The 18,532-nt window shown below is 42.3% G+C and overlaps 1 long non-coding RNA gene across 1 annotated transcript; it reads right to left on the bottom strand.

The window, feature by feature from the left end:
* Positions 1-1,046: 1,046 nt before the first annotated feature.
* On the bottom strand, positions 1,047-17,980 carry LOC147917716 (uncharacterized). Its single transcript, XR_015553677.1, has 5 exons — positions 17,474-17,980; positions 16,576-16,681; positions 16,145-16,181; positions 13,778-13,858; positions 1,047-7,054 (listed from the first exon to the last, which is right to left on the bottom strand). It is a non-coding gene; the product is annotated as an uncharacterized LOC147917716 (long non-coding RNA).
* Between the last annotated feature and the right edge of the window lie 552 nt (positions 17,981-18,532).

The following is an 18,532-nucleotide window of genomic DNA, read 5'->3' as shown; positions in this document are numbered from 1 at the left end:
CTTCCAATTTTTAGTGTATTGAATTTCTATTATTGTATTGTTCATCTGCTATGAACATCTATTTTGGCCGGCTCCGTGGCTTAGCGGTTAAGTGCGCGCGCTCTGATGCTGGTGGCCCGGGTTCGGATCCCGGGCACGCCCCAAGGCACCACTTCTCCGTCCAACCCGAGGCCGAGTCCCACATATAGCAACTAGAAGGAGGCGAACCTATGACATACAACTATCTACTGGGGCTTTGGGGGGAAAAAAATGAATAAATAAAATCTTTAAAAAAAAAAAAAAAACATCTATTTTTCTTGTAACTTAAGAAAATGAATGAAATGGCTAATTTAGGAGAAAGGAAATATGTATTGGAAAGGTATTTGGGGCTCACAAAATGAACAGGAAATGGGAAGATCAGGCTCACAGAAGCAGTGGGTGGGAACCAGGCTGATCTACCGGGAGGCAAGGGTGTGGAAGTAGATTTATAGCTTGGAGCCCGTGCATGGAGGGCTCACAACTGGGTCTCTGTGAAGGACGTTTGAAATCTCTGGAGTTTTTGTCATCTTAAGAAGACCCCCTTGCTTCTGTTTCCTTTCTTCTCCCTTCCTTGTTTTCTCAGCAAGGCTTCCCAATGAGATGAATCACAAAGATGCTCAAGTGTCTAAGAATGTGCTGAACCAGAGACTTTCCATGTGTGGAATCCAGCAGTTGAAAAGGGAAAAAGGATGGGGCAAATGCCAGGCTCAGTGTGAAGCCACAGGCCCTGAAAATAAGCGGAGCTGCTCCGGCTTCCAAGCGGGCCACGTGGAGAAACATGCAGAGTTCGTCTGAGGCATTTTACTGAGCAGGATTGGCTTACAGTTCTAAAAATTATTACTTATTATTTGATTCCTGCAAAAAAGCATATGTAACATCCTTGTAAATTATGAAGCATAATTTTTTTATTGATGTTTTAATAGTTTTTAACATTGTGAAATTTTGGGTTGTACATTTTTGTTTGTCCATCACCATATATATGTCTCCCTTCACCCCTCGTGCCCACCCCCCCATCCCCATTGCCCCTGGTAACCACAATGCAGTTTTCTCTGTCCACGTGTTGGTTTATATTCCACATATGAGTGAGATCATACGGTGTTTGTCTTTCTCCTTCCGGCTTACTTCACTTAACATAATACCCTCCAGGCTCATCCATGTTGTTGCAAATGAGACGATTTTGTCTTTTTTTTATGGCTGAGTAGTATTCTATTGTATATATATACCACATTTTCTTGATCCACTCGTCAGTCGAGGGACACTTAGGTTGCTTCCACTTCTTGGCTATAGTGAATAATGCTGCAATGAACATAGGGGTGCATAAGCCTCTTTGGATTGTTGATTTGAGGTTCGTTGGATAGATTCCCAGTAGTGGGATGGCTGGATCATAGGGCATCTCTATTTTTAATTCTTTGAGGAATCTCCATACCGTTTTCCATAGAGGCTGCACCAGTTTGCATTCCCACCAGCTGTGTATGAGGGTTCCTGTTTCTCCACATCCTCTCCAACATTTGTTGTTTTTTGTCTTGGTGATTATAGCCATTCTAACGGGCGTGAGGTGATTGATATCCTACTGTTGTTTTGATTTGCATTTCCCTGATGATTAATGATGTTGAACATCTTTTCATGTGCCTATTGGCCATCTGTTTATATCTTCTTTGGAGAAGTGTCTGTTCATTTCCTCTGCCCATTTTTTGATCAGGTTGTTTGTTTTTTTGTTATTCAGTAAAGCATAATAATTTTAAACATGTGAACTTACATGTAATTTGTGGACCAAACATACCATGGTTTTGAAGTCCCCGTGTGCTGTTCTCAGAGCCAATCCCCGGCCTCTCTCCCACCCCAAGGTTACTATTTTGCTTATTCCCTTGCTTTAAAAAAGTTTTTCCAAAAATACATGTATCCTCATCAATAAATAATTTAGTTTTGCGTGGTCCTGAGCTTTATAGAAACAGTGTTACCTGTATTTGGTCTTCTATAACTTTCTCTTCACTCAGCACATCCCTGACTCTTATCCAGGCTGTGCTGTCACTGCAGTGCACGCGTGTCCTCTGCAGTGTATTATTCCAACGTGCAAATGTACCGCAATTCAACAACTTACTGTTTTTTCAGGGAACCAACTTTTGGTTTGGTTATTTCTCTCATTATACCTCTGTTTTCTATTTCATTATTCTCTCTCGTCTTAATTATCTTCTTTGTTCTTCTTTTTAGGGCTAATCCATCGTCCATGGTTTTTCCCCCATCTTCTTAAGTGGGAGGCTTAGCTCATGAATTTTCAAGCTTTTTCCCAAACATAAACATTTAAGTTCAGAATTTCCCTTTAAATACAACTATTGCTGTATTCCGTAAGTTTTAAAATGTAACATTTTTGTTATTGATCAGTTGTTGTTTGTTTTTTTTGTGTGTGAGGAAGCTTGGCCATGAGCTAACATCTGTTACCAATCTTCTTCTTTTTGCTGAGGAAGATTGGCCCTCAGCTAACATATGTGCCCATCTTCCTCTATTTTGTATATGTGGTGCCTCCACAGCCTGGCTTGATGAGTGGTGCGTTGGTCCATGCCTGGGATCCAGGCGGTGATCCCTGGGCCGCCACTGACGCAGAGCGTGCAAACTGAACCACTATGCCACCAGACCAGCCCCATTATTGATCAGTTTTAAGTGTTTTCCAATTGCCATTGTGATTTCTTCTCTGCCCTGAGTTGTACATAGGTATGTTTTTAAATTTCCAAGTGTAAGGATAAATTCCTTTATATTTTTGTTAATGATTTATAACAATTACATTGTGGGCAGAAAACATGGTCTGTATGATGCCAGTTTTAAAAAATTTGTTGAAACTTGCTTAATGGGCTAGCTCATGGTGAATTTTTTTTTTTTTTTTTGGTGAGGACGATCAGCCCTGAGCTAACATCTCATGGTGAATTTTTATAAGTGTCTTATGTGAACATGAAAATAATGGGTATTCTCTAATTATTGAGTCCAGGTTCTATATGTGTGCCTATTAAATCACATTTATTAAATGGGTTGTTTAAATCTGTATTTTTTTTTACTTTTTAAAAATCTGCCAGGGCCGGCCCCGTGACTTAGCGGTTAAGTGCGCGCGCTCCGCTACTGGCAGCCCGGGTTCAGATCCCGGGCGCGCACTGAGGCACCGCTTCTCCGGCCATGCTGAGGCCGCGTCCCACATCCAGCAACTAGAAGGATGTGCAACTGTGACGTACAACTATCTACTGGGGCTTTGGGCGGGGGGGAAGGAGGAGGATTGGCAATAGATGTTAGCTCAGAGCCGGTCTTCCTCAGCAAAAAGAGGAGGATTAGCGTGGATGTTAGCTCAGCGCTGATCTTCCTCACACACACACAAAAAAATCTGGCAGGTCTGTTACTAAGAAAGGCATATTAAAATCTCCCACTATCGTGGTAGATTTGTCGATTTCTCTGTCATTATATCAATTTTTGCTTTTTCTATGCTAAGTCTATCTTATTAGGTATATACAACTTTATAATTGTTTTTTCTTCTGAGTAAATTTTATCATTTTTTAGTAGCCCTCTTCATCCCTAATAAGTCCTTTCTGCCTGATATCTATTCTGTCTGATAGTAATGTGGCTGTTATTTGCATCATTTTACTTTCAGCTGTTGTATTCTCATTTTATAACTCTTTTTGGTTGTATGTCTTGTAAAAAGTGAATCGTTGGATTTTTAAAATCCAACCTGACAATATCTGTCTTTAAAATGATGAGTTTAAGTTATTTACATTTATTTTGGTTACTGATATATTTGGTATTATTTCTACCATCTTATTTTGTGCTTTTCAGTTGTCCTACTTTATCTTTGACTTTTTCCTCACCTATTTTGAAAAGATTCAGCTTTTTAAAAGTACATTTGTCCCTTCTATGTGTTTGTAAATTGTACTCTGAATTTTTATTCTTTTGGTACTTTGTCCTGAAATTTTGCCTTGCATACCTAACTTCATGTTTAAATCTAATCATTATCTTTACTCCCTTCCCAAACAATACATGGGTGTTCTAGCATTTTACCTTTAGATCACTCTCCTCCTGATATACGGGCTATTGTTGTCTAGTGTTTTAGCTCACTTTTTGTTCTTCCTTTCTGTAGCTCTATTTTATAAGAGTAACCCATATCAGTAGTCTTAAATGTAAAAATGGGAAAGTATAGAGTCAGTATTTGTTAGGGTAAATTCATCGTGGAATTGCCACCACGATGGGCAGAGGACTAAACAGAGAAGCACACCGAATAAGGAGTAGGCATATGTGTTGGGTGGCAGGAGGCAGGTGTCTGACCCAGAAAGGTGTCATGCCAGCAGTGTATGAGCTGGAGCTGCCCACTTACAGCTAGGAGGCCTTGAGGGGAGGGACCTTTGCAAGGAGAGGGGCCTCAGATTTGGGAATGGGGGGGTCTGTGCCAAGGAAGCATTCCAGCCAAGGTGCCCTGCATGTGCCCGTTACACTTATTGTAGCTGTCTTTTTACTTTTTTGTGCTTCATTGGTGCAAGTTCATTTTCCTCTTCGAGACTGTAAACAACATGTGGGTAAATGCTATTCTGTTTCGTTCAGTGTCTGGCACACGACAGGGATTATGCTGAATGCTCTCTCTTTGCCCCTCCAAATCCACTCTTTCACACCTCTCCACCCCGTTCCGTGCCCCAGCATGCTGGCCTCTGTAGACTACATCTTTTGCTCGGGGGCTTCCAGTTGGGTTCAGCTGCACTAGAGGGAGTTTGGAGGGTCGTGCGAGTTTGGGGAGTTTTTCACCCTAGCTCACTTTCAGGCAGTTGGGTGGGCAATGGCTGCCTTCTCCCTAAAGGTCACAGCCCCTGTCTGATGGCTTCTTCCTATAGCTACAGCTCTCACAGCGCAGGTGCCACTAACCATTCTTCACTTGACCCCATTGAGCCCAGGAGCTTCCCACCGCTATTAGTCGAAGGATGCTTTGTTGGTTTCCCATAACCCTGCCGACATCTTTTAAATAGCCCCTTCGGGCCTGCCCCGTGGCGCAGCAGTTAAGAGTGCGCGCTCCGCTGCTGGCAGCCCAGGTTCGGATCCCGGGCGCACACCGACGCACCGCTTGTCCGGCCATGCTGTGGCGGCGTCCCACATAAAGTGGAGGAAGATGGGCACAGATGTTAGCCCAGGGCCAGTCTTCCTCAGCAAAAAAAGAGGAGGATTGGCATGGATGTTAGCTCGGGGCTGATCTTCCTCACTAAATAAATAAATAAAATAAAAAAATAACTAGCCCCTCCATTAAACTTTCTTCAGTTCCCCCTTTCAAGTGGACCATCTCTTTCTGCCAGGACCATGATTGATACAGTAGCAAAATGAATATCTGTTGAACAAATTATGTGAAAACACCATGCATGAATCTGGGCAGAGCAAATAAGAACTTGGTGTGTAGGGAACTGGGAGTTCAGTGAGGCTGCAGAGTGGAGTGCAAGCGCACTGGAGCGGAGCGGGGCCAGGAAGACTGGCAGGGGCTGGGTCAGGCAGGACCTGCAGGCCGTGTGTTGTGTTCCTATAGGCCCAGTTCCCTGAGAAGCGGACTCTGAGATAGATATCTATATGCAGGAGGTTTACTGGGGAGACCTCTCGACTTAGAATCAACGCCCGAGAGAGGTGAAGGAAGCAGGAATGAGCAGAGGAGAATCTGAAGTGCCATGAAGTTGCAAAGGAGCCTCAGCTGATCCCTTGGGGAGCTGACCCTGAGATAACACTTCAGAATTGTCCCACCTTGAGGCTGCGGGGAAGAAGTCGAAGTCCCTGCCATTTGAAGTGTCCGCACAGCACTCAGGAGAAGGCAGAGCCTGTGTCTTTAGCCCCAAGACTGGAGCAGATCTGGCAAATTTTGGAGCCTGCATTCTTCAGCCCCAGAGTTACCCTTTTCCCCCTCCAGCTTCTAGTGCTATAGCAAGCTCTGGACGTGTCTCATCATGTGGCATCGTGAAGACCTAGTAAGTGAAAATGAGAAGCTGCGACAAAGATCTCAGCTGTTTCCTTTTTTCGCTCCTGAGACAGATGATCCCTGGGCAGCAGCTCAGGGAGGCTTTCAGACACAGAACTGGAGTTGAAAAGACCTTTTAAAACTTCCCACTTAAGCCCCTCTCTTACGGCAGAGGACACTGAGATCCAGAGAGAGAAGGTTGTCACACAGCTAGTTGGAGGCCAGGACACCCGTGTTCCCTGTTCCCAATGCCAGTTTTCCTTTCTTAATGAGTCCCACTGGCCCCCTGAGTTGAAGAGAGGGCTGGCAGATGGGCTCCTTCATCTCTCTTCCAGCCATGGGGTCTGGCAGAGCCTCATGTATGGGACCCCCCAACCAATGTCAGGCACTAAAGAGGAGTCTGTGGCAGCTGATGTCATCAACCCCATGGCTCAGGGGTGTAAGAATAGCTTTGAAAGAAGAGCTTGCTGGACCAGAAGCTGAGGTGAGGGATGTAGGCCAGACCAAGCGAGGAGAGGTGCAGCCTGAGGATGCTGCCAGGTGCTCACAAGTTGTGGGGTTGGCGGGGCACCAGCTGGGCCAGAGTTTCCCTGACGGGTAACTTTCTCCTCCCCAGACACAGGAGAGGATGACCTTTGGCTGGACAATGCTGCAAGCTGGATCCAGAATGGCCAGCTGCAGCAGGAAGAGAAGGGCCTGCCAGAGCGGAGGTTTGGGGCTCTGGGTGGCTTGAGAAGGTATCCATTTGTCTCTGGTGGGCCTGGCAAGCTGGGGGAGGTAGGAGACTAAGTCACAGGAGGTAAGGGCTGGTTCAAGGAGGTAGAAGATTTGTCCCATCCGTGGCTTTTAATTGTCAGCAGTTGGCTGCAGGGCCTGGACTTCTTGAGCTTGTGCTCAGTGGAGCTCTGTGTGCTGTCCTTGGTGTGTGGCCCTAACAGATGTTTCTAAGTAATGCAGAAGGATCTGTAAGTCAGAGGGCTGTCCCATAGGCCAAGCCACTGGAGGAGGACAAAGATTTTCATGTCAGCATTTTGAGAGAGAAAAAGCTTGGGCCCAGGTTAGGTGGATGCTGTCTCTGGTGCTGGAACCCTGGGGGGAAGAGGGTTGGGGTAGATGTGAGCCTGTAGGTCAAGCCCCTTACTGCTTTCTTCCTTCTCTCTTGTACCTGTTCTCTGCCCAGACTTGTAGTGCCTGACTGTGGAACGTACCATTGCTTCCTTGAACACGGAAGCCCCTGATCCTCATGCTCAACGACAAGGTGGAGGGAGGAGGGGAGTGACTGAGGTGCTGCCATGATTAAGTGGTGAGTTTGAGCGGTCACTACCTCTGCCACTTCCCTAGACTGTGAACCTAGTAGGCAGTGTAAGGGAGGAAGACTATCCGCTACCCACTCTGGGTCCTTCTGGCTGGGCTATGAATTAAAATGACATGAGACAGAATAACAGGAGAAAATCAAACAAAGCTTTATAACATGTATACATGGGAGACACCCAGGAAACTGGATAACTCACCAAAATGACAGAGGCTGTCATCTTAAATAGCATCTTCAGCTAAAGACAAAGGAGGGTGTTGGGGGCAGTGGTTTGGGACTTCAAGGGGGAGGAAGGCAATTCACATGGAGATGGAAAAGCAAATGTTTGGTAAACAGAACTTTGACAAGGATGGGCTTAGCAAGGACCCTCCCAGTTTATCAATACCCAGAGTTGTCTATGGTGATGGCCTACCCTGGGGACAGGCCTTCTATCTTAAATTTCTTTTAGGCAGTTAGTTGGCGGGGGGGGGGAGGTCAAAGTTTCTTTCAGAGTCTTTTGTTCTTGAAAATAATCAAGGTAAAGAGACATATTTTGAGGTGGCCGGTTCTGATCCCCCACAGCAGAAAGGCCAGACTACCAACATTGTGGGAGGATGAGAGCATGGGTGACATAGCACTGACACTGTGGGCAGGAGTGGGCAGTTGGGCAGGAAGGTGTGATGTTAAGTAGGGAGATCAGGCAGCTAGTTCTCGGGAGGCTCGGTGGGACAATGGGGTGGAGGCTTTCTGAGAGATGCTCATCCTTGTGTCTTACCCCATCGTGGGCATACACCACAAGGAACTTGAGCAAGAGTGGGCTCATGTGTCCCAGCTTGTCCTTTAGCATCTCACTTTCCAGGAAATGGGCAGTGCCTGATGAGGAGCCCCCTGGTGCCCACCCATGATCTAGAATTGGGAGAATCCTCCCACCTCTTTAGAATGAAGTGCTGACTGAATGAGCTAAAAGAGGTCTAGTGTTGGGCACAGTGGAGTAAACTGCCACCCTTATTAGTCTCTAGTTTATAAGAAGAGCACGGGCCTTGGTGCCAGAAAGACCTGCGTTCAAATTCAGACTCTGTCAGTCAGCCAGACTATGTGTCTCAGGCAAGTCATTTCTCTTCTTTGAGTCCCAGTGCCTCATCTGAAAATAGTGATGTCAGTGGCTACCTTTTGCAGAGTTATTGTTGAGGACTGGTGATAGCCCATGTCAAGAGTGGTTTGATATATACGTGTGTGTGTACATATATGGAATATGTTTATGTGTAGAGAGAAAGAGATAAAGAAGGAGAGAGATGAAGCAAGCCTGTGGCCAGCCCTCCTCACCATTTTTACCCTCCTCATCCTTCCCTTCTTCATTCTTTTCCCTCCATTCACTTCTCTTCTCTCACCCTTTCTTCTTCAAGTGACCGTCAAGAAGCCAAAGCAGAGGGAGAAGAAAACTCACAAGAAGATGGAAGGGTGGTGTAGGTTGACAGTCAGCTGCATTTTAATGACTACACCCAAATACTTGGAAATTAAACAACACACTGCTAAATAACACATAGGTCAAAGAAGAAAATCTCAAGAGAAATTTAAAAATATTTTGAACTAAATGAACATAAAAATATAATTTTTCAAAATTTGGGGGATGCAGCAACAGCAATTGTGATGGTTAATTTTGTGTGTCAACGACAGGGTTAAGGGATATCCAGATAATTGGTAACACATTATTTCTGGGTGTGTCTCTGAGGGTGTTTCTAGACTAGATTAGCATTTGAATTGGTGAACTGAGTAAAGCAGATGGCCCTCCCCAATGTGAGTAAGCATGATCTAATCCACTGAGGGCAGAGGAAGGGTGAATTCACTCTCCGTTTGAGCTGGGACATCCATCTTCTCCTGCCCTTGGACACTGGAGCTCCTAGTTCTCAGGCGTCTGGACTCAGACTGAATTACACTACCAGCTTTCTTGGTTCTCCAGCTTGCAGATGACAGATTATGGGACTTCCTGGCCTCCATAATCCTGTGAGCCAATCCCTATAATCAATCTCTCTCTTTCTCTCTCTTAGATTTTACATATATATATTACTTATTATTATTACATATTACATATATATTACAAATATATTACATATTACATATATATATATTACACTGAAAACAGGAAATCAACAAAACCAAAAGCTGGTTCTTTGAAAAGATCAATAAAATTGATAAGCCTCTAACCAGGCTAACTAAGAAAAGAAGAGAGAAGACATAAATTACTAATATCAGAAATGAAAGAGGGGACATAACGACAAATCACATGAACATTAAAAGGATAATAAAGGAATATTATGAACAACTCTGCCCACAAATTTGATAACCTAGATGAAATGGACCAATTCCTTGAAAGACACACTTTGTCAAAACTCACACAAGAAGGAATAGACAATCTGAATAGGCCTATATCTATTAAAGAAATTGAATCAATAATTAATAACATTTCAAAACAGAAAGCATCAGGCCCAGATTGGTTCACTGGTGAATTCTACTAAACATTTAAGAAAGAAATTATACCAGTTCTCTACAATCTTTTCCAGAAGATAGAAGTAGTGGGAACTCCCTAACTCACTTTACCAGGGCAGCATATTTCCCTAATACCAAAACCAGACAAAGATATTACAAGAAAATTACAGACCAAGATTTCTCATGAACATAGATGCAAAAATCCTCAACAAAATATTAGCAAACTGAACCCAACAACATAAAAGAAATTATATACCATGATCAAGTGGGATTTATCCCAGATATGCAAGGCTGGTTCAACATTGAAAATCAGTTAATATATCTATCACATCTACAGGCTAAAGAAGAAAAATCACTTGATCATGTCAATAAATGCAGAAAAAGTGTTTCATAAAATCCAAAACCCACGCTCCGCTGCTGGCGGCCCGGGTTCAGATCCTGGGCGTGCACCGACGCAGGGCTTCTCCAGCCATGCTGAGGCCGTGTCCCACATACAGCAACTAGAAGGATGTGCAGCTATGACATACAACTATCTACTGGGGCTTTGGGGGACAAAAAAAAATAAAATAAAAAATTAACATTAAAATCCAAAACCCATTTATGATAAAAACTCTCAGAAAACTAGGAATAGAGAGGAACTACCTCAACTTTATAAAGAAGATCTACAAAAAACCTATAGCTAACATCATTCTTTTTTTTGTGTGTGTGTGAGGAAGATCGGCCCTGAGCTAACATCTGCCAATCCTCCTCTTCTTTTGCTGAGGAAGACTGGCCCCGGGCTAACATCCATGCCTATCTTCCTCTACTTTATATGGGACGCCGCCAAAGCATGGCTCGACAAGCAGCGCGTCGGTGCACGCCCGGGATCCGAACCAGCGAACCCCGGGCCGCCGCAGCGGAGCGGGCGCACTTAACCGCTTGAACCACCGGGCCGGCCCCATTAACATCATTCTTAATGGTGAGAAACTAGAAGTTTCCCTGTTAAGATCAAGAACAAGAGAAGGATGTCCCTTCTCACCACTGCTTTTGACATCATACTGGAAGTCCTAACTAATGCAGTAAGAGAAGAATAGGAAATAAAAACTATACTGATTGAGAAGGAGAAAATAAAACTGTCTTTGTTTGCAGATGACTTGATTGTCTATGTAGAAAATCTGAAAGAATTGCCAAAAACCTTCTGGAACTAATAAATGATTATAGCAAGGTTGCAACATACAAGGTTAATATACAAAAGTCAATTGCTTTCCTATATACCAGCAATGAACAAGTGGAATTTGAAATTAAACAACATAATACCATTTACATGAGCACCCAAAAAATGAAATACTTGGGTAAAAATCTAACAAAATATGTAATAGAGCTATATGAGGAAAACTACAAAATTCTGATGAAAGAAATCAAAGCAGAACTAAATGATAGTGGAGAGATATTCCATGTTGCTGGATAGGAAAACTCAATATTCTCAAGATGTCAGTTCTTCCCAACTTGCTCTATGCATTTGTAGAGGAGGCAGACTATCCTCTACCCACTCTGCATCCTTTCTGGCTGGGCTAAAAATTAAATTGACACGAGACAGAATAACAGGAGAAAATCAAACAAAGCTTTAGAACATGTATACATGGGAGAGACCCAGGAAAGACTGCGTAACTCACCAAAATGGCTGAGCTGCCAGGTTAAACAGCATCTTCAGCTAAAGACAAAGGAGGGTGTTGGGGGCAGTGGTTTGGGACTTCAAAGGGGAAGGAAGGCAATTCACATGGAGATGGAAAAGCAAATGTTTGAGAATGTGGCCAGAAAGACAGAATTTCGGTAAGATGGGCTTGTTGGTGCCTTTCTTATCACACCTATTTTACATTATACTATAGTTATCTCCTGCTATTAGCTCCTTCCTGGAACGGGCCTTCTAAATTAAATTCTTTTAGGCAGTTGGAGGAAGGCCAAAGTTTCTTTCAGAGTCTTTTGAGCCTTTATTGTTTTCAGCTTAAAATAATCCACATACCAGAGTGGCACATCTTGGAGTGGCCTGCCCTGAACCCCATCACATTCAATGCATTCCCGGGCCAACCCCATGGCTTAGCGGTTAAGTGCGCGTGCTCCACTGCTGGCGGCCCGGGTTCGGATCCTGGGCGTGCATCGATGCACCGCTTCTCTGGCCATGCTGAGGCCGCGTCCCACATACAGCAACTAGAAGGATGTGCAGCTATGACATACAACTATCTACTGGGGCTTTGGGGGAAAAAATAAATAAATAAAATTATAAAAAAAAAATGCATTCCCAATGAAAATCATAGCAAGTTATTTTGTAGATATCAACAAATTGATTCTAAAGTTTATATGGAAAGGCAAAAGACCCAGAATAGCCAACACAATATTGAAGGAAAAGCAAAACGCAGAAGATTGACACTACCTGACTTTAACACTTACCGTAAAGCTACACTGATTAAGACAGTGTGGTATTGCTGAAAGAACAGATAAATAGACCCACATAAATATAGTCAACTGATCTTTGACAAAGGAGCAAAGGCAACAAAAATGGAGAAAAGATGGTCTTTTCAACAAATGCTGCTGAAACAACTGGATATCCACATGCAAAAAAATGAATCTAGACACAGACCTTATACCCTTCACAAAAATTAACTCAAGATGGATCATAGAACTAAATGTAAAATGCAAAACTATAAAATTCCTGGAAGATAACATAGAAAATCTATATGACCTTGGGTATGGTGATGACTTTTAGCTACAACACCAAAGGCATGATCCATGAAAGAAAGAATTGATAATCTGTACTTCATTTAAATTAAGATTTTCTGCTCTGTGAAAGACACTGTCAAGAGAATGAAAAGACAAGCCACACACTAGGGGGAAATACTTGCAAAAGACATATCTGATAAAGGACTGTTATCCAAAATAAGCAAAGAACTCTTAAAACTCAACAATAAGAAAACAAACTACTTGACTAAAAAAATGGGCAAAAGATCTGAACAGACACCTCACCAAAGAAGATATACAGATGGCAAATAAGCATATTGTGGGAGATCAAAATTGACCACCCTGAAATACGTCTCTTTACCTTGATTATTTTCACTGATGACATTTGACCTCCCCCAAACTGCCTAGAGAATTTAACATAGAAGACCTGTTTCAGGAAGGACCCACTATCTTATGATGGCTGTAATCTAATATAAAATAGATGTTACAATAGGAAAAGCACCAAGCCCCTCTTATAAAAAATTCTGTCTCTCCCAGGCCACAGTCTCTAGGTGGCCCTGCAAAGAGTTGCCAGACAAACATTTACATTTATAAGGGAAATCTCCATTTGTAAAGGTATCTCCCTCTCTGTACTGGAAAGAGGGGGGATGACCTCATCTCTAGAAACTTATCAATGTGGAAGGTGAGGCCTTAAATCTGCATAATAACCTTACTCTTGTTTACTGTGCTATTCTGGTAATCTCCCATAACTGACTTCCCCCACCCCCAACATCCTCCTTTGTTTTTAGCTGAAGATAGTATTTAAGATGAGAATCTCTGTCATTGTGTTGAGAAACTCAGTTTCCCTGGTTTCTCGCATGTATACATGTTATTAAACTTGGTATTATTTTCTCCTGCTAACCTGTCTTTTAATTATTTGGCCAGCCATAAGAATCTTAAGGGAAGGGGCAGAGGGGGATTCTCCCTCTTCCCCGACAGTATGGAAAGATGCTCCACATCATATGTCATCAGGGAAATGAAAATTAAAACAAGAGGGGGGCCAGACTCATGGCATAGCAGTTAAGTGCATGCTCTCCACTGCAGCGGCCTGGGGTTCAGATCCCGGGTGCACACCAACACACCACTTGTCAGGCCATGCTGTGGTGGTGTCCCATATAAAGTGGAGGAAGATGGGCACGGATGTTAGCCCAGCGCCAGTCTTCCTCAGCAAAAAGAGGAAGATTGGCGACAGATGTTAGCTCAGGGCTGATCTTCCTCACACAAAAATAATAATAATAAAAATAAATAAATAAATAAATAAATAAATAAAACAAGAGATACCATACCTATCAGAATGGCCAAAATCCAGAAAGCTGACAACATTAAATGCTGAAGAGGATGTGGAGCAACAGGAACTCTCATTATTGCTGGTGGGAATACAAAATGGTACAGTCACTTTGGAAGACAGTTTGGTGGTTTCTTATGAAACTAAACACATTCATACTATACAAACCAGTAATCATGCTCCTTGGTATTTATCCAAAGGAAACGAAAACTTATGTCCACACAAAAACCTGCACACAGATGTTTATAGCAGCTTTATTCATAATTGCCAAAACTTGGAAGTAATCAAGATGTCCTTCAGTAGGTGAATGAACAAATAAATATTGTCTGGTACATACAGACAATGGAATATTATTTAGTGCTAAAAAGAAATGAGCTATCAAGCCATGAAAAGACATGGAAGAAACTTAAATGCATATTACTAAGCAAAAGAAGCCCATCTGAGAAGGCTACATACTGTGTGATTCCAACTGTATGACATTCTGGAAAAGGCAAAACTATGGAGACAGTAAAAAGATCGGTGGTTGCCAGGGGTTATGGGGGAGGGAAGGATGAATAGGTGGAGCACAGAGGATTTTTAGGGTGGTGAAATTACTCTGTATGATACCATAATGGTGGCTACATGTCATTATACATTTGTCCACCCATAGAATGTACAACACTAAGAGTGAACCCTAATGTAAACTATAGAGTTTGGGTGATGATGATGTGTCAATGTAGGTTCATCAGTCCTAACAAATGTACCACTCTGGTGGGGGATGTTGATACTGGGGGAGGCTCTGCATGTTTGTGGGCAGGAGGGATATGGGAAATCTCTGTACTTTCTGTTCAATATTGCTGTGAACCTAAAACTGCTCTAAAAAAAATAAAGTGTATTAAAAAAATAAAGAGGGGCTGGCCCCATGGCGTAGTGGTTAAGTGTGCGTGCTCCACTGCTGGTGGCCCGGGTTTGGATCCTGGGTACACACCGACACAGTGCTTGTCAGGCCATGCTGTAGCAGTGTCCCACATAAAGTGGAGGAAGATGGGCATGGATGTTAGCCCAGGGTCAATCTTCCTCAGCAAAAAGAGGAGGATTGGCATGGATGTTAGCTCAGGGTTGATCTTCCTCACAAAATAAAATAAAATAAAATAAAATAAAATAAAATAAAATAAAATAAAATAAAATAAAAAAGATATTCACTTCTGACTTAAAAACAAACTATTTAAACAAGGTTAGACAATAAAAAAAGATCACTAACTCTCCAATTCATTTTGATGCTAATGTGATGTCAATAGCAAAACCTGATAAAGATACTATGAAAAGAAAACTATATAGATCAATCTCAATTACAGATGCAAATTCTCCAAATAAAATGACAGTAGATCAAATGCAGCAATGTTTCAAAAGAATAATTAATCATGACCAAGAAAGATTTATTTAGAGAGAGCAAAAATGGTTCTCTATCAGGAATTAATCAACATAACACACTATATAAACAAATTTATGTTTGATAAAATTAATCAAATTCCCATAAAAACTCTATGTTAAAAACAATAGCTAAGATTTATTAGTGTTAATTATTTTGTAAACAGTAAGGTGTTTACGTATATCAATGAATTTAATTCTTAGTTAACCTATGGCACAGGCACTTTAATTAGCCCCATTTTACAGGAGAGAAAACTGAAGTGCGGAGATGCTGACTGCCTTTCCCCAGGGTGACAGAGAGAAGATATGGTGGGTCTGCAGTTCAGATCGATTCCAGAGCCTGTGCTCCTGTCCAGTATAATGTCCTGGATTTGAGGAAAGTGATTTGAATATGATAAAGTCTATTGTCTAAAAATCAAGAGCCCTTTGGACATTATTCACATGGGTATTTCTTCTCTTATATAGTTGGAAATACCGTCTCAGACTACTGTTTATCTTTTTGGCTAAAAGAGTGTTTTGTCTTACACAAGTTTTACTGTTTATGTAACCATATCTATCACTTAGAAAGGACTTTTGCATTTCTTATTCTATTTAAGAAGACCTGTTTCCTTCAACCCCTCCCCAACATCTAACTGCACACTTGGCTTGCCTATAAATAGCTATTGTTAGGCACTACATTTGATAGAAAATAAATGAAATATTTAACCCTTTCCTACTCTCTGTTCCTTGAAATTCTTAAATGCCTATCTTTTGGAATTAAAAAATAAACCCAAGAGTCGCCTGAACCTGAAAGGGGTGGTACCCCCAAATTGTCAGAGTATACGACAGAAACATGAAACAAGTCTTTAGTTAATAGAAAGTCATACTCCATACTTGAGTGAGAAGATGCCAATTCCCCAGTGATTAATTAAAACATTAAATTAATGTATGAATGTAATGGGATCCCAGAAGCAGTACTTACATGATATTGTTACCACACAAAGGGCACGATCTGCTTGCTGCGAGACAAAAGCAAATAGTCAAGAGGCAAGATGGTGGAAAAGAAAGGGCAGTTTATTACAGCTTGCTAGCAAGGGGGAAGATGGCTGACTAACATCTCAAAGAACCATCTTACAGAACAAAGACTACAGGCCAGTTATATAGAGGGCTGGTCTCCGAGTGGGGGAGGCATCTGGTCCCAGGGTAGGGACATCCATCTGATTACTGGGTGGAGGCAGACATCTGATCTTAGTTCCTGATAGTCTTTTGTTTTACTGGATATGCATCAGAGACCAGAGCAACGCCCTCTACCCTGATCTTTCAGTTGTCATGATGATGGCTGTCAGCATAGACTCTCTGCCCGGGGGTAATCACATTCCTAAGGAACTCAAAGGAACAAAGTTATCAACTTACAGCAGCTGGGAAGGGCCATAAAGTCCACAGTTAGTCAGAGGTCATTCCAAGTCACAACATGGTTTCCCCTCTACAATATGGCTTCTCTTGTCAACCCTGTATTAAGCTGGTATCAATATTAGGAGAGGAAAACCAAATAAGCTCATTCTAAAGTTCACATGGTAAAATATATGAGAAAAGATAAAAATTTATTTTAAAAAACCAATCAAGAATAATGATGGGGAGGATCTAACTCTAACAAATATGAAGCACATTTTAAAATCAAAATAATGAAAAAAGATGTACTGGCACATCTATAGAGAGACAGATCAATGCAATAAAACTGGAGTCCAGAAATTGGTCCAAATACATATAGGAACTTAGTACATGATAAAGGTGGCATTTCAAACACTGGGGAAAAAATAGTGTTACCAAAACAGGTTCGTTTTGCCTGCCACAGGATTATGCCAATCACCAAGAGGATGAGTTTCCAAAGAGAAAAAGATTTTAATCACAAGGCAGCCAATCGAGGAGGTGGGAGAACCAACCTCAAATCTGCCTCCTCAAGAAAAATGCAGGGGCTGGCCCGGTGGTGCAAGCGGTTAAGTGCGCGTGCTCTGCTGCGGCGGCCCGGGGTTCACCAGTTCGGATCCCGGGCACGCACCAACGCACTGCTTGGCAAGCCATGCTGTGGCAGCGTCCCATATAAAGTGGAGGACGATGGGCACGGATGTTAGCCCAGGGCCAGTCTTCCTCAGCAAAAAAAGAGGAGGATTGGCAGATGTTAGCACAGGGCTGATCTCCTCACAAAAAAAAAAAAAAGAAAAATGGAGATTAGGGAGATTCATAGGGTAGAAGGGCAGGTGGTGTGAAGTGTGGATAGATGTTTAGAGGAGAGAGAAGTGAAGTAATTGATGACCTGCACAAGTGTAGTCAAGCTTCATGGCTCTTCACAGAATGCATGTTCACAAAATGGTGGTGTTAGCATGATCTGAGGGTGGAGTTTTCAGCTCCTTGACTTGAAGGGGTCATTTATTGGTCATCCTTGAAGGCCTGGTTGATGAGTTGGTGGTCTCAACCAGCCTGAACTGGACAAGGAATCGACTCTCAGTTCCTGAAAAACTTAAGCATCCCACTCATTACCATGGTGACCCAAGCATCAGAAATGTTATCTATAGGGTGGGCTTTAGTAATGCATTATCTAACTACTTTTGCAAACAGACAACTAACTAACGGAGTATACTTAAAACAAGTTGGCCCCCAGTCTCAATAGAGTATTCACTAAATGATGTAGGGACAACAGGCTAGTCATCACACAAAATTAGGCTGGAATCTCTGTCTTACTCCTCATAACAAAATTAATCACCTTAATCCTTATATCTTAATTAATTGATATTATTTAATAATACAAAAATTTCTTTAAAAACAAAATTACAGAAATAATTTTGGGGTAGGGAATGCCTTTCTTAAAATGATGAAAACTTGGGCCGGCCCTGTGGCTTGGTGGTTAAGTGCGCGCGCTGCGATGCTGGTGGCCCGGGTTCGGATCCCGGGTGCGCATCGAGGCACCACTTCTCCGTTCATCCTGAGGCCGAGTCCCGCATACAGCAACTAGAAGGATGTGCAGCTACGACATACAACTATCCACTGGGGCTTTGGGGGGAAAAAATAAAAATAAATAAAATCTTTAAAAAAAAAAAAAAAAAAAAAATGATGAAAACTAAGAAGCCACAGAAAACAAGGACCAGTCTGCTGGTCCTTCCCACAGGTCAGGGAAGGCCTAAAGGCCTGTTTTCTGGCCCACACATATTTTACAATTTTTAAAATTAACCACCAAGATTTAAAAATTGAGAGATTTCACATAAAAATCAGAATTTCCAGTTTCTCTTGAAAAATGGGAAGATGTAGTTACTTAGCCTCTGTGAAAAATGACATGGGTGGAGCCATATTAAAATAGAGCCGGAGCAGCCATTTCAGA

Source organism: Ceratotherium simum, chromosome 2 (genome assembly GCF_057802395.1).
Source record: "Ceratotherium simum simum isolate JZ-2026a chromosome 2, ASM5780239v1, whole genome shotgun sequence".
NCBI classification, from domain to species: domain Eukaryota; kingdom Metazoa; phylum Chordata; class Mammalia; order Perissodactyla; family Rhinocerotidae; genus Ceratotherium; species Ceratotherium simum.
The sequence above is the reverse complement of the archived record's forward strand: the minus strand, read 5'-3'. Positions and strand labels throughout refer to the sequence as shown.